The sequence below is a fragment of the Homarus americanus genome, unplaced genomic scaffold (genome assembly GCF_018991925.1).
Source record: "Homarus americanus isolate GMGI-L3 unplaced genomic scaffold, GMGI_Hamer_2.0 scaffold24260, whole genome shotgun sequence".
Classification (NCBI taxonomy): Eukaryota; Metazoa; Arthropoda; class Malacostraca; order Decapoda; family Nephropidae; genus Homarus; species Homarus americanus.
The window spans coordinates 1,617,128-1,620,497 of NW_024721079.1; the positions used below are offsets into that span (position 1 = coordinate 1,617,128).

Genomic DNA, 3,370 nt, shown 5'->3' on the forward strand with positions numbered 1-3,370 from the left:
GCTCGGAGAGACTTCTTCATGTTATAGTTTTTATCACAAAGAAACTCTGCTGTCATGTTGAGAACTCCGCAAAAGATTAGTCTTATTTTGACGGCATCTCCCGGACAGAGCGGGACAAAAGGGACTCTCCTAGTTCTAATGAAAATGTCACATTTTTGGCAGGCGGTCTTCCTCATAATTACAAATTGTTTCCGAGTGATTGTTGTCTGCCCTGGTGTCTGTTATTTGTAACTGTCAACGCCTTGTGTACGTCATGCTGTAATATTTTGTAGTGTTGATGTTTGTTTTCCTTGTAGTTGTTGAACACTTGTGGCTGGGTGGGTCTGACCTGGCTACAGAGGGGATCTGGCATGACGTATCAAGTAAACCCATCAATGTGAGGTCATCATTGTGGAATAAAAACCAACCGGATAACCACCAAGGAAATGAAAACTGCATCCACCTAAGTTATTCTGAGGGTAAATACGGATGGAATGATAATAAATGTGTAACAAATTATAATTTTATATGTGAGCATCAGCCAATATAAGATATAACACATCAGGTCCATAGGTTAGTTGAGGTTCCCTTGTGACTCTGTGGTCCCTGTTGGGTATGGCGGTTTATCTTGTAGAGTCAAGATGTCCTACCAGGCAGTTGTCTCTTTCCTCACTCTTACAGAGATGAGTGGACACTGGGCACACATACACTCAATATACAGTACAGTACAGTACAGTACAGTACAGTACAGTACAGTACGTGTGATTTTGAGTTTTGTACAATAAATCAGTATTTTTAATATCACAGGTGTATGTTATGCCCTCTGTTATCTTCACTATTACAGTTCTCATTATCTTGACCAATAAAGTTTTGCATACCAATATCTGCCTTTTGTTATTAAGATTTTATTGAACTGGTATAACATGATGTAAGGAGTTAACATGTCTGTTAACTAGGCCAGTACAGTGTTACCAACCACATGTATTAGGTTGTATAAAGTGCTTACTGTGATCATTATCACTGACAGATCAGGGATGGGGTCACTTATGAAGAGAATTGGAATTGATGTTTTATCAAGGTAATAAAATGTGTTTATTAAAGAGGTCATCGAATTGGTGTTTTTTTTTTCAAAGTTTGTTCAACATCTCTAATGTGTGAATCCAGTTTCATAGTTGAATGTTTTGAAGTAACAATGTATAGTCCCCTTCAATATTGCATTTATAGGGGGCTCGTCAGGGTTTGTGCTGTGTGGCAGTCTTGTGTTTATTTTTCATTCGACAGAAGGAAACTCGCGATAGTAAACCTACAATGGAATCAAAGTAAAACAATGTTAAACAAATATCTCAACGTAATGATTTGTTGAATGTTTATTTGACGAGCCCCTGTAAACGCGCTAATGACTGGAACTACATCGGTTGATGTGGGAACCCAGTATGACGTGTTTAATATCTTGCCGACTAAAATCGGACTAATATCGGTCAACTTACCAAACATGAAAAATATTACAAAATGACTTGACATAAAAACTCGCGTCAAAATACTGTTGGCAAATGTCAGTTAGGTTGAAACTTGAATGTCTCTAAAGTGAGGAGGGGCAGCTGGCCGCTAGCGACAGCCTAACAAGACGTACGATCATACAAATACAATAATTGAGCTCTGTGTACGATGTAGGTACCAAAATGTACTCGGACTATCCTTATGCTTGAAATGTCTATGATTAATCTGGGAATATCTTCCGAACACTGTATTTCAAGTACTTTTCACCGTAGACTTAAGACTCCTTCACAAGTCCAATTTCTGTCTGTAGGACAGTGTTGAATTAATTTTTATTTATGTCGGCAATTGATTTGAAATGAGGAAACAGAATTGACGTCACCCCTCTGTACAGATGTGATACCATTTACCAGTGAGTTATATATGTTAGGCTGAGTACAATTAACATGTTCTCTGTTGGGACACAGTGAGTTACAGCAGTGAGTGTGCTTGTCATTGAGAGGATGTTACAAAACAGCCGAGGACCCGTGGGTGAACTATTATTTAGTCTAGACCCGGAAGCTACCACAAGTCCTCGCAGCGAAGAAGGTGAACTTTCCAGAGATCTTTTATACAAACGAACCCCTGTCCTTTGATGCTTCTCTAAATGTGTTCATGCCGAATGATATTGTTAACGATAGAACACTACCCAGGCACGGGACTTGCTTAGAACTCGATATTTACAGCAGCAGATGCAGGGATGTTTGGGTCGCTTCTCGGTAGACAGATGCTTTTAGTAACAAGATATTTTTAACTCGCAGGTCGCTATGTTTAACAGGACCAGATTGACCACGTAGCTGTCGTTAAGATATTTATAACCCAGCAACACCTCACAGTGAACGCACCGATAACACCTTTCCCCAGTGTGTGTCACCCAAGGTAATGATAATGACTCACTATCCCTTGTGAAGAAATATAATGACAAAATATTTCCCTTCTGTTAGCGTAAACTTTTCTCTTTAGCTAATACACATATATTCCTCTGTAGCCGGTGGACCTTTGCTAGATTCCTGTGGCAATTTATATCTATGTGCATTAACGTAACACTCAATTGTTTATATTCTAAGAGTTCAGTACATGAATTCAGAGTTGATGTGTGTGTATGTGTGTGTTTGTTTGTTTGTGCAAAAACGATGTCTATACACACCAAAATTCAGTCATGTCATCTTATAGACTCAATCTTTGATATGATCCCTGAAACCGTCCAAAGGTTCACCTGGTCTGGCAAGATACACCTGAACATTTTCACAATCAAGGTGTATTTTCGATTGCGGTGTTTGTTTTGTTCTGTTTTTTGTCCTAAAGATACTTTAACAACACTCTAGGGACAACCACCATTACACTTGTGACGATTCTCTCCCCCTCACTCTACCATCATAACAACCACTTGCTCCAACTTGACGTCAGGAGAAGAAACTGCTTCACGAACCTACTCGACCCCAGTGAGCACCGATCAGAACCAGTTTCCCATCCGACTATGAGACCGAGGTATCGAGGCAAGCGTGTCTGCCTTATAAGCTCAGTCTCTTTCCGGCCAACGGTGATCCTTTTCTGCCGGGGTGTGGACGAAGGATTATATTAAGGACTACTGCTGGTGGTGTTGTGATGGTTTGCTGGTTGTGGACTACGGCGGTAATCCCTGGTTCCTTGTGGTTGGCCATCGCAGTCTGGACATGCTCACTGAACTGCCATTTCTATCAGGTTTTTATGTTGTTGTATATTATAGTATGTGTATTTAATGTTTAAAGTAAGAATAATCAGGTAATATTGATAATTGTACATTTGTTTTTCTTGTTATGCAATGTACCCAATTAACTATATTAATCAATCGTTAATAAAATAAATTTCATTAAATGAC

The 3,370-nt window shown here is 39.4% G+C and overlaps 1 long non-coding RNA gene across 1 annotated transcript; it reads left to right on the forward strand.

Annotated features, from left to right (window-relative positions):
• The first annotated feature begins 525 nt into the window (after nt 1–525).
• Nucleotides 526–3,370, forward strand: LOC121861420. The gene is made up of 2 exons (XR_006088023.1): nt 526–2,391; nt 2,920–3,370. It is a non-coding gene; the product is annotated as an uncharacterized LOC121861420 (long non-coding RNA).